Source organism: Abramis brama, assembly GCF_963993115.1.
Source record: "Abramis brama genome assembly, chromosome: 13".
NCBI classification, from domain to species: Eukaryota; Metazoa; Chordata; class Actinopteri; order Cypriniformes; family Leuciscidae; genus Abramis; species Abramis brama.
Window position 1 is genome coordinate 24,110,733 of NC_139975.1, and position 13,386 is coordinate 24,124,118.

Below are 13,386 nucleotides of genomic sequence, written 5' to 3' on the forward strand. Positions count from 1 at the left end.
TACTCTCATGCCTCTGGACTCTTGCATACAGTAGCTCGCAAATGTGAGGAAGACCTGTGCAATGAATATATAGATGATGACTAGCAGGAGGCCATTAAATGTGTGAGGTCCACTTTTTCTTGTAACCGGCTCAGAGAGACCCAATATAAGATATTGCACAGATTACATGTAACACCAGTAATAATGAATAAAATTGATCATACTATATCTGCCCTTTGTGTTAAGTGCCATACAGAGTTGGGGACATACTTTCACTGTTTTTGGAGTTGCGAGTATTTCTCTAGATTTTGGAGCTTCAATGCTTGCGAAATTAGCACCATTCTTCAGATAAAATTGAAAAAAAGATCCTGGTCTTTTTGTTTTGGGGCTCCCATCCAAGAGGCAGTCAATGACACTTACACTGGATGCAACAGGTTACAAACTGTTAGATAAACTACTACTTGTGGCAAGGAAATGCATCCTTATTAGATGGATTACTGACACTCCCACCTCTGTGACTCAGAGGTATAGAGAGATCTTTGCAGTTTTGCCCCATGAGAGACTGGCTGCTGTGCTTAGGGGTAAGGCACAGAACTTTCAGAACTTATGGTCTCCGTTTATAGATCACTTGCCTTCGGATGTGAGAAAAATAGTCATGTGTGCCAATTAGGGCTCTCTGGGGTGTGGGGTTCCTCCTTCTGGAGGTGGGCATTGCAACTTTGCAACTTACAAAGAATGGCCTGGGTTCTTTTGTGTTCTGATGTTCTTTTGTGTTCCAAATGAAATGTATCAGTTTCCGCTTTAGGCTTATATTAATGGTGATGATAGAGTTACGTATGGGAAATATTTTCATGTGCTTTTCTGTAGGTTTTGATTGTTAAACTTTGTGACTAACCTAGTCACCAATATTATTATTTTTATTATTGCTACTGTAGTCCCTTTATCTATTTATTAATTATTTTGAATATGTTTATGCATGTATGTTATCATTTATACACTATCCTTTTTGCTTTGGAGTTTTTTTTGTAGTTTTTTTGAAACCAAACCCGTGTTAAGATGTTTTGTTAAGATATTTCTATTTCCATTGTACATTGGTCATGTTAACACTGAATAAACGTTTTTCCTCCATAGTCCCTTGGCAGGTTATACGGTAACAAACAAACAAACAAACAAAAATTTAACATGCAAACACAAAAGGAATCTCTACAAATGGCTGCAATTTTGATTGGACAGTAAGCACATTTTCATCTTTCTAGAGAAACCACAATGACCTTTTGTATGTTTTCATTCCTTTAGTTCTGTTGGAAGTCTAGTCCAGTCATGTGTTCCTCTAAAAGTAAATGATAACTGGCCAAAGGTTCTTCTCAATCATATATTACAATTATCGCATATCAGCTCTTGTCAGCCTGTTGCTGACATTTTGCATGTACATAACAACACCATCAACACATTTGACAAATCAACATATGGGGAGAAGACATTTGGTAAATCATTTACGTATACATACTAAACAACAACGGACCTAAAATCGATCCTTGTGGAACTCCAATATTACAATCTAAATACTCTGATTTTAACTCTTGCACATTGTTTCCTATTTTATAAATAAGATTTAAACCACATAATGGCCTCAACTGAGAAGTAAAAATGTGATAACCTAGAAAGCAAAATATCATGATTTACGGTTTCAAACGCTTTCTTAAAATCCAAAATAATACAGCACCAACTTTGATTTGATATTTTCCAGCATAAAAGAATTTGCAATTAATTTTTTTCCCCAGCAACTTTAGACATTACCGGGAGAATACTGGTCTATAATTATTGATTTCTACATAATATTTTACAATGTTACTGTAATCAAATAAATGCAGCCTTGGTGAGCATAAGAGACTTATTTCTTTAAGATTAATTGATATCATCTTTCCGACCCCAAAACTTTTGAAATGTATAGTTTAATACAGGGTTCACCAATCTCGGTCCTGGAGGGCCGCTGTCCTGCAGAGTTTAGCTCCAACACACTTGTTTGAAAGTTTCTAGTATGCCTAGTGAGACCTTGATTAGCTGGTTCAGGTGTGTTTAATTGGGGTTGGAGCTAAACTCTGCAGGACAGCGGCCCTCCAGGACCGAGATTGGTGAACCCTGGTTTAATACTTTGTGTAAGCTGCTGCCTTATAATTATTTAAGGGTCAAACACAGGGCAAAACACTTCATTTTGTTGTTGAAATGGACATATATATAATGCTTTCAATAGGAAGAAGCTAACATGGACAGGATGCATGACATTTGTGACGTCATCAAGTATCATAAACAAAACCACACAAAAAGAAAAGACAAGCCATCAAAGAGAGACATTTATAGAACCCAATAATAAGCAAATGATTAAATGTAAATGTCAGTTTTTGTATACTTCATATCTTGCTAAACAGTTTTGTTACCATGTTGGATCATCAATCATCACTCAATGTCCGACATAATAACTGGGACCTGAAGCAAAACCTGTTAAGAACCGCCGCCTTAGGCTGAAGTGTGTCAGATTCGAAGCCAATCACATACAGAGAGGAACATCCTCCCATCCAACACTTTGTGGATCACAGCTCTCTCCCCATGGCTATTACTGTCTGAGAATGTTATATCTCCGTCCCTATGACTCTCCATCACAGGATGTAGAACAACACAGTTATGGTCCTCTGATGCCAATGGTGTGGACATTGTTTTGCTGAACGAGAGCTTGCACTTCAGTGACTTTGATCTCCGGGCTGGAAGTGGAGCTTTTTTTTTTAATCTCCATGTGCAAGGTTAAGAGGTCTTAGCTTAGAGGTTGGATCCATTATAAATATTTCACTGGCAAAGCAAAAGTGCTAAAAGAAAAAAAAAAGCCGGTGAACTAAAAATACAGCAGCTTTAAATAACCTCAACCTCGACCGCTGAGTTTAGTTGTACCTTAATGTACACTCAGCAATGTAACTCAGTCATCTGTAGAAATGACAAAGATTGTTGCACTGATTCGACAACAACAAAACTATTTTTAGGGTGAGATGCAATGTATATAAAATGTTCCCAGAGGATGTGTGCTGTGCATGCTTTAAGGTCAGAATAACAAAGTACAGTGTGTTTTGACCTCTCTGTGAGGGAGTGTTTGCATAGCACGTTGAATGTGATGCCTGTGGGAATGCTATGAGAGATTTTGTACGCCACAGCATCTGCTTCAATGTGTGTATTAGGATTGGAGATGTGACATTCAATGAATACTAATTCTCTTTGACTGATGGGTTGAACTGGATTTATCAGATGAATATGAATATTAAGAGAATAGTGTGACCGTTTCTGCCACTGCCTCTCGATCATTTACATAAGAACAAATCAGAGAATCACATAGATGTTTGCTTTACTCTTTCATGAACTGGGGGAGGTTCGTGCAGCTGTTTTCAGTTTTATATTTATTTATTTTTCTCCTCTGGAAGCTGTTGCTCTTGTTTTGAGTGAGTCATCAAATTCTCAGTCGGACTGTAGGGCGCATGTGAAACGCAAAGATACGGCCCCTTTTCTTGCTTTTATCAAAGGAAAAAGGCCTGGATTGTGTTTCTAAGCATGCTTAACAAAAACTAAATGGCTGTGGGTGAAGACTAGACTTTTAAAGGACTGTTCAAATCACTTAATCTGTGTTACAAGTTCAGAGAACCGATGGATTTTAACGCAAGGTTACATAATAGCAGAAAACAGCACATTATAAGATTTAGGTTAGTGATCATTTTGGGATAAAATGTTGCTTGGCAAGATTTTTTGCACATCTGCACAAAGGAATCACTGCTCAAATGAATCAGCATGTGATGCAAATATGTCAACATGCAACTTTTTTGATTAAAAAAATAAAACAAATAATTTTTTAATTAAAAATAATAATTATCAAAAATACAATTTTTGATTTTTAGACTTACTTCAAGTAACCACTTTTTAAAAAGTACACTCAAAAATATTTTGCCCTAAATTTAAGATTTATGCAATTGAATTGCATAAATTTCCATCCATTTAGATTACACAGTTTAAATAATGAACGTATGTATGTTTGTCAGTCATACACAAATTAAACAGGTAATATTTCTGTAATCGACCTAAAAACTGAGTCTAATGCACAATAACCAGGTTTATATATTTATCATCATTAAATACAAATTGTTTCTCATTTTAACTAAGTGAATGTTGCTTGTTCCACAGCTAGCCATATTTGAACAATGTTCATACATCTTATCTAAATAAATCTATGCTGATTCTTAAAGGTACTTACTATGTAACTTTTTTTACATCATCAATACAACAGTCAATACATCATCAATCCTTCTTCCAAAACATGTTTTTGTCTTACCCTGATTCACTATGGTAAGCCTGTTTATATTTTAGACCTTGCAGGATGGTTTTTCACTGGAAATTTGAATACACTTCACTCACCAGTGTGTATCTCGTCATATCCATAAATAAAGAAAAGTTGCTCCAGCTACTTTGACGTGTGTCTGGTGTGGGAATGGCAGAGGTTAGTTGTCACAACGAGTGAGAAAGGTTGACATGAAACACACTAAATCTTGAACCTCAGGGGAATCACTCGTTTTAAAAATGGCAGAACAGAGGAGAGTCTGCTGGCAGGTGGGGAAGGTATTTTGCAAGATAAATTGCATATGTAGCTCTCTAACAGAGTTCATTGTAAAACATTATCTATTGTGAAGGGTCATTTCATTATGGTTGTTTTAGCGCTGTGCTGGAATTTATTTTCAAGGAAGTACTGTGTCTATTAATGGGTAAAGCTACAGTAACGTCTTCAGCTAGTCAGCTTGAGATCCTTTCCATCTAATCTAGTTATACCTCTTAAGCCTAGTAGTGAATGTTTTAAGAGCAGTAGAATAGCCATATTCATCCGCACAGATTCGAAGCACAACCAAAACAATGTTCTGCCACAAAATGCATGCAGTTTTGTTTTTTAACCGTGAGACGAGAGGGTCAAAAGTTACATAGTGTACGTTCAACAATTTGAATAAATGCATTTTGCATTTAAATAAAACCTAATAGCTGCAAACAGTTAACAATAAACAGTCATTATTTTATTCATTTATTTTTGAGTGAATCGCGATATGCATCACATTAAGTTTATTCGTTTATGTCAAAACTGAAATGATAGTGGAGATCGAGAGAGGCCGGTGCGTCGCGCAGGTGTCGCTCATCATTAATCACGCCACCGGCCTCGCGCCGCTCTCTCATGGCCCTCGGCCTCGTCCTGCTCGCCACAGTGGGAAAACTGAGGAAGACTAAAAGCCCTTGTTGTTCATTTTCTGGATTTCACTGTATATAAAATATTCAGGATGCAAAAATCCCTACACAGCTGCAGCCGAGTTTATTTGACTCTTCCTTTTCAGAGGGGGTCGGCTGGCTCCCAGGAACCCATTTGACACACGCATTTTTCAAACAGGGCCATATTTAGCCTGCTATTTGCTGATTCTATTGTGAATCTGGAATTTCTACTTCAATGTGGGCACCGGGGCAATATTATTTAAGGCTGTTTTGTTGAATGCTGAAACGTTTGTCTTCCTTTGGTGAGGCCAGATTCAAACCTCAGCTTTATATTTTCTTGTACACAAAAAAGGTACAAAAGCTGTCACTGGGGCGGTACCTTTTCAAAACGTACACTTTTGTACTAAAAGGGTCCCTAAAAGAAACAAAATGATACCTTTGAAAAGGTGACAGCTGTTGTACCTTTTATTTTCCTGAAAGCGTATGTATTGTTTAACTCTATACGCATATGGTGTCTTTCTTGATCAGCTATATTTTTCTGTTCCTTTATAATCAATGTTTTGTTGTGTATGACTCATGCAGCTGTGGAATTCAGGTGCTCTCTAAGGTGAATCCGACGCACAGGAAGCTTGGCAGCATCGTTGGAGAGCTGGAAACCCTTGTTGAAGGTCTAATTGTTGGCAGCAAGCAGGAATCTCATGCTTGATTGTGCCCCGCGCCTTTGAACGGCATCCAAACCGCACCAGAGGTAACGTTGTCTTTCACAATCTGTAAATTAGCACCATTCACCACTGAGATGTTGTATTCTTCATATGTTGCCAAGGCGTTCGTGTTTTTTTTTTCTAGGGGGAATGCAAAGAAACAAATTTTCTCCCTCACTTTCATCCACTTAAGTCCTTCAGTCTCTCATCCTCTCAGTGCGAGGCGGGAGTCTTGTTTTGTTGATAGAGGGCATCTGTCCGCCAATGGCAGTGATGTGATGAGATTAGTCAGATTGGACAGGCCGCACTTCAAAAACAGGCCTACAGGGCAGTGCATTAGCATTGCATCCATTCAAACATGACACAGCTTCCCCAGACTCTGTCCTTCAATGGGCATTCCTATTTTTGAAAGACCAAACCATCAAGCTCTAATTTACATTACACTGTAAAAAAAAAAAAAAAAAAAAAAAAAGTTGCTGCCTTCAATTATTAGGTAGGTACAAATAATTCGGATATTTAGGTCGTTTCGACTTAAATTTCACTTCACATTAAACGGACTTCTGTTCTATAACATAAAAAAGTGGATAATTGCTAAACTTAGATGAGTTAAAGCAATGTAAAAGCATATGTTGTCATAACTTATTGATCAAATATATTTTTTTACAGCGTAGGCCTACATCCATTATGCCTGGCTTCATTCACTCTCACAACATGTTGCTGGCACAAACAAATCATATCAAATATGCATCATAAGGCATGTTAAAAAACTTAAACCGTTTGCATGGATTTTATGACTTGTTCTACAAACACTAAAATAAGAAAAAATAACTACCGTTGCGAATCCGGGCAGACGGAGAAATAAACCACGAGTGTATCGGATCCGTTCAGAATAACACACAAATGAATGAGTGGGGATTCTCGGGGATATCGGCTATATATGTCACATGATGGCTTCACGGGACTGCCCCGGAATGTGTGTATAGCACATCTTGTTGGTTGGTTTGCTTCAAGTCACAAAATAAGAGGCATTTGGGGTTTTCTTTTGATTTTCCCTTAACCACAAGATGGCCCAAAAACTCACCGCAGCACAAACATATGCATTCAACATGCAGGTGAAAATTTGTCTGATCCTTGACGCCATTGCGGGTCTATAGGTAGCCTGCATATTTTAATGTCGATTTTAATGTTTTTAAAAATGTTATAGATTAATGTAGGAATAAGAATAGTTAAAATAACCAAAAAACATTTTCAAACCAATACAATTCTTTCAATAACTGAAGAATAAGTAGGCTGCTGTAAAAGTATGGTAGCCTATTTGGGATAATAAAAAATAAAAAAAAACCCTGTCTAAAGGCATATAATTGACGTGATAGTAAGCCTAAATGGCTGGCTGACTTTTCCACGTGTTGACATGAATCAAATGGTCAATATCATGTATTAAGTTTAGAGATAATCGCCATCTTCATAGTGATATTTTAAGAATATGGTAGGCATTAACCATATTATATAATTAAATATCATATTTATTGTTACTACTGATTTTCCTTAAAGTCACCATTAAAAACAAATCTGACAACTTGTTATCAATTTTTTTTTTTTTTATATTGCAGTGTTTTATTATAAATGATATATCCGGGCAAATCATTATTTTATTTTATTTTCAATTAATTTGCCCTCGTAATCTTTAATCAAAACAACTTCCCGTCTCTCTTGCAGCGGCATCTTCTCTGATGATGTGTTTCATGACTCGAGGATGGGACAACCTGGCTAAATCCGAAATCGCATAGGCTACTTCCCTAGTAGGCAGAAAGCAGTATGTGACAAAAGAAGTATGTCTGAATTCACAGTACTCATAAAAGAGTAGGCAAAAAGTACCCGGATGATACTTCCGGCGAGATACTTAAGTGTGCATACTATGGACTCTTTACTATCCCATGAGGCCACGGAAGAGGATTTGTGATGGCAGTGAAGCGACCCAACTGACGCTGGTAGGTCACGTGATAAGAGATTCTCCATCTCCTCCATATCACTTTAAAATCTAGCATTCTGTGAATTTCTGTGAAATTCATATTTCAAATGGGTCTGATATGTTTCCTGGTCTGCGTTGACTCTCGCATATGATCCGCTCTGTGATAACATGTCTCTGGACCAGAGCTGTGTGTGCGCAGTTCAGTGACACCAGCGTGAAACCAGTCTTCATTCACCCCAATATTTACACTGTCTGAATCGTTCCCTATCCCCTATATAGTGCACTACGTGCCATCCACCATATAGTCATTTTTTTAACAAGTGACCGTTTTTATCCGCAGCTTCAGCGTCTATTTATTAGGTGGCGGGACGCTTTAGATTCTAAAGAGCATTTGACTGAACAGAAAATCTGATGAGAAGCTGAAGTGCAGAGTTATGTCATTAAAATCATTGATCCATATTGGAAGAAGTGAGAGACTAAGTTTTGTGCTTATATCTTCTAAATGTTAATTTGTATCATTGTTTTGGAGCACACTAGCTTATAGATAACAGTAAGGCTAACATATTCATACTAAAAGCCAAAACAATTTTGATTTCATGGGGACTTTAAGGTGTGTCTTTTGCACTCTATGTATGTATTTTAATAATTTTCATAGTTTGAACTCTAGAATGTTTGAACTCAGAAACTGTGCTCGTTAAAATTACAAATGATTTACTTCTAGCTTCTGACCAAGGCTGTATCTCAATACTAGTTTTACTCGATCTTAGCGCTGCGTTCGACACTATAGATCACAAAATACTCTTAGATCGACTACAAAACTACACTGGTGTTCATGGACAGGCATTAAGCTGGTTTAGATCGTACTTATCAGACCGCTACCATTTTGTCTATTTAAATGGGAAAAAATCGAAGATAACGTCAGTAAACTATGGAGTGCCGCAAGGATCTGTGTTAGGCCCTCTGCTATTCTCAATATATATGCTGCCACTTGGTAATATTATAAGAAAACATGGTATTAATTTCCACTGTTATGCTGATGATATATTTCATCATGACCAGATGAAAACACTAAATTATCTAAATTGACAGAGTGTGTTAAAGATATAAAATACTGGATGACGTGTAATTTTCTGCTATTAAATTCAGATAAAACGGAGGTATTACTTATTGGTCCAAAAAACTGCCCACAAAACCTCTTACAATACAACTTTAATTTAGAAGGATGTCCTGTTACTTTATCCACTACAGTAAAAGACCTGGGTGTTATACTAGATCGCAACTTGTCTTTCGAAAATCATATTTCATATGTTACAAAAACAGCCTTTTTCCACCTTAGAAACATTGCTAAGCTACGTAATATGCTATCTGTTTCTGATGCAGAAAAGTTAGTTCATGCATTCATGACCTCGAGACTAGATTACTGTAATGCTTTATTAACTGGTTGTCCTGCATCCTCAATAAACAAGCTACAGTTAGTCCAAAATGCAGCTGCTAGAGTTCTTACTAGGTCAAGAAAATATGATCATATAACACCAATTCTATCATCTCAACACTGGTTACCTATTAAGTTCCGTATCAATTACAAAGTATTACTAATGACCTATAAAGCCCTAAATGGTTTAGCTCCTGGGTATTTAACGGAACTTCTATCGCCCTACAATCCATCACGCTCTTTAAGATCACTAAGTCCACTAAAGGAGGGAGGGAATTTTCACATTTAGCTCCTAAACTCTGGAATGGCCTTCCTGATATTGTTCGAGGCTCAGACTCGCTGTCCCAGTTTAAAACTAGATTAAAGACACATCTCTTTAGCCAAGCATTCACATACTTACCTTTTATACTACAGTTGAATCAAATCGAATGCATTAATATTATGAACAGCTGCAGCTATGCTAATTATTTCCCATCTGCTTTTCTGTTGTTATCTCGGGACGCTAGTTCCGAGGTAAATAGAGTTCGTCTGCTCCAGTTTGTATCCAGCCTCTCATGGAACCTTCAGATGCCCCAACACCCGTGAAGAGACGACTCGACGCCTGTGAAGAGACGACTCAACGCTGGCGATGTGTTATGCCCTAAATGAATACATGATTAACTAACTGTATTTTAGTTATACATACATTTTTTGTATGTACATTTCTGAAATGCACTTTCTGTAAAGCTGCTTTGAAACAATATGTATTGTGAAAAGCGCTATACAAATAAATTTTAATTGAATTAAATTGAATAGAATATCAATTAAACAAACAAAATCTTCATAAAAAAAATCAGTTTACTTGAATGAAGAAATTATACTAACTGGCACTGCAATACACACTGATCAGAAACAGCATGACTACCCTGCAGTGAAGTTTCATCTGAATTCACTGGCACAGGTTCAGGCGTTGTCAACACAGTTTATACAGCCCTTGTCTTTTGTCAATTGATTTTGCATAATCTCTTTAACGCAACTCGAGCATGTTTTCATTTTTGGAGGGGAATTTACTCCTCACTCTTAAGTCCCAGTCAGGGGTTTCTTTTGGCAAAGTGGATGAACCATTTGGGCCTGACATGTGAAAGAACTGCAAGGATTATGATGGATTAATACAGAGTTTGCCTGATGGCTGCTGAGATTTATTTTAGCTGTACAATGTGTTATTGCTTCCATTCCCAAAAGCCTACCCACCCATCTTTACTTTGTAATAAGGTTGGATAATGCTGATCGCTGGCATTTGCCTGTTTCCAATTTACGAATCTCACGGTTGTGGGAGGGGTCTGGAGGTTGAGTGACAGAACATCGCTGACAGGTTAAATGGCTGTGCAAAAACAAAACCATCACTCACCAGCGTGGTAGCATTAAGACATAAGCATGTACAGCAGTCACTGTAGCCTTTGACATCAAACGTGCAGTTCTGTCAGTCGACATGTGGATGTGTAGACGCATTACCGCTGTGTCCCTCACCGCTTCCGACCCTTTACTTATGAATCTGTCACAGCAATTGTATGCGAGCTATTAGAAATGCATTAGTTCTGGTAATACATACAGTAGCAGCCTACATTTTAAATGAGGGGATAAAATTAATCTAAAGGGGCTGATTGCACTTCCATCACGCTCCTTTCATACAGCTGAGAGCGTGGACAAAGGCAATGTGTTTCAAATTTCTCCCACCCGTATTTACTGGACATGTCTGTTATAGGACAGTCCCCAGTGACATGGTGAAACATAGACATGATTCTCCCACAATTTGCCCAAAACTGAAAAATTGTCAGAATATTGTGGTATAGACCGTCTCTCTCTCTAAGGGGCCTCATCTCTGTTCTCTCTCTCTCTCTCTCTCTCTCTCTCTCTCTCTCTCTCTCTCTCTCTCTCTCTCTCTGAGGTCATCAGTAACTTTACTTCTAAAGGCTACTACACTGACCACACAAGTTACTTAAGTTACACTTAAAAATGTATGAATGTCCTGGCATTAGATAACAAATACAAATGGAAGTTTTCTGTAAGAAAACAAGCACACACACTTTTCAAGCAAGACATTTTACGTGAAAAAAAATAATGTGTTAGGTTTGAAACAATAGATTAAATTAATTTTAAAAGATATTCTTAAACTTTCTGGCTGTGAACTGTTAGTTGATCACAGTTGTTCATAGTTAATGCGATGAACTTCACCTGTGGTTACACTGCTGCGATACCTGTGCGAACTTGAGGAGAACTGACTTCATGCATCCACTAAAAACTATCTTGACACCAGCTGATTAAAGTCATAGTTAAAGGCAAGAGAAAAGTATCGTTCTAGCATTATTTTCAGTCACTGATTTGATCATTTGTTTCAGACAGTACATTTTAAATGTAGCTTATCTCCAGATACTATTTGGGGCTACACATCTAAACATTAAATACACTGAAAACAATGTTTAAACAACCTAAACCTAAACCTAGAAAAAAGAAAGCAAAAAAAAAAAAAGAGAAGGCAACTTGCAGTTGTTTTCTTTATGTGCCGTTTCTACCTGATCTAAACATTACATTTATTTTGGTCCGGTGTACCTTAACTTAACAGTAATGTTAATTAATTAATTAATTATATTTTGCCTTGAATAAAATCAATTAATTTAGATGGTACCCAATGAAGCATCTCATCATGAACTGATTTATTCAAGTAAAAAGCATTATTTCACTATTTATTATTATTTGTTATTGTATTATTACTAAATCAACATAAACGAATGAAGGAGCTTCATGGTAACATCTATTTTAAAATAATTGAGTTTGTTCATATTAAGTAATATTAACATTCCTGAATCAACCTAAATACATAGGTTACGCTGACCAAACTAAATGTAAGGGTTCAAAGTAAATAGTTATTTAAGGTTACCACTTTTTATAGTTGTATGAGAGAAACAAAGGTTGCTTTAATAGTTTTACATCACTGTGTGACTTTATTTATAGGGGCCTGGTAAATTGAATATACACTCCTATGTCTATTAAGTATGCTATACAATATTAATGCTCTTCATTACACATAATTGCACAGCCCCGCTGTTTCCTGTCAGCTGACGTAGTCCAAACACAAAGTAGTACGACAGTGATGACTCACTCACTGCTGTTTCTGGATCAAAAGCACAGCATCTACTGTTTAATAACTCATCCAATATGCTTCCTATTGTGTCTAATATGAGAGTGTTGTATTTGAGGTTGAGTGGGAATGTCAGCTTTGAGAGCCCTGCTGTGAAAGCTTGACTCTTACACATTCACGGAGGCTGGCAAACAAAAAACAATTTGACTCCCCAGTTCCTCTGGGCCAAGGCTGAGCTTATTATCTCTATTTATGCCAGCTTTGCACAGTGTCAAAAAGCACATGACGGTAACCAATGAAAGTTTAAGAGGTTGAGAGCTACGGTTCCTGCCGTCTGTTATTGCTTCCAATTCAAGTTTCGTCAAGTGAAAAATAAGAGCGTGAGTGCTGAGGAATTGTGAATCCAGAGATGTAATTTCAAGAATTTTCTAGACGTAAAGTTGATCATGTTTTGAAGAGGTTAACAAACACAATGCTCGCAAAGAAAGAATGAACACTTTAATTTACCAAAAGCCAATGAAATGAACTTTAACACCATGAGTCCTAATGGTTGCTTTACATATGTACTTTCTCATCAGTCAATACCATAACTGGTAACACTTTAGAATACTGTTCCATCATTAATGAATAATTACACAGGAACAAATGAGTAACGCACTATTAACACTAACTAGTATTAACTAACAAGAATCTCTGATTAATTAGTAAGTAATAGCACTCACTATTAGTGGTAGCTCATTAGTTAATCAGTAACAACTTTTTTTCATACCTCCCAGAGGACTACTAAGAACTGTTATACAGGTTCATAATCAATGTAAAAAATGCATAATGTATAATTCATTCTAAAATGAAGGTCATGGTAACCCACTAGTAATGACTCAAGTGTTACTAATGACTTCGGTCATTAGGGAGTTAT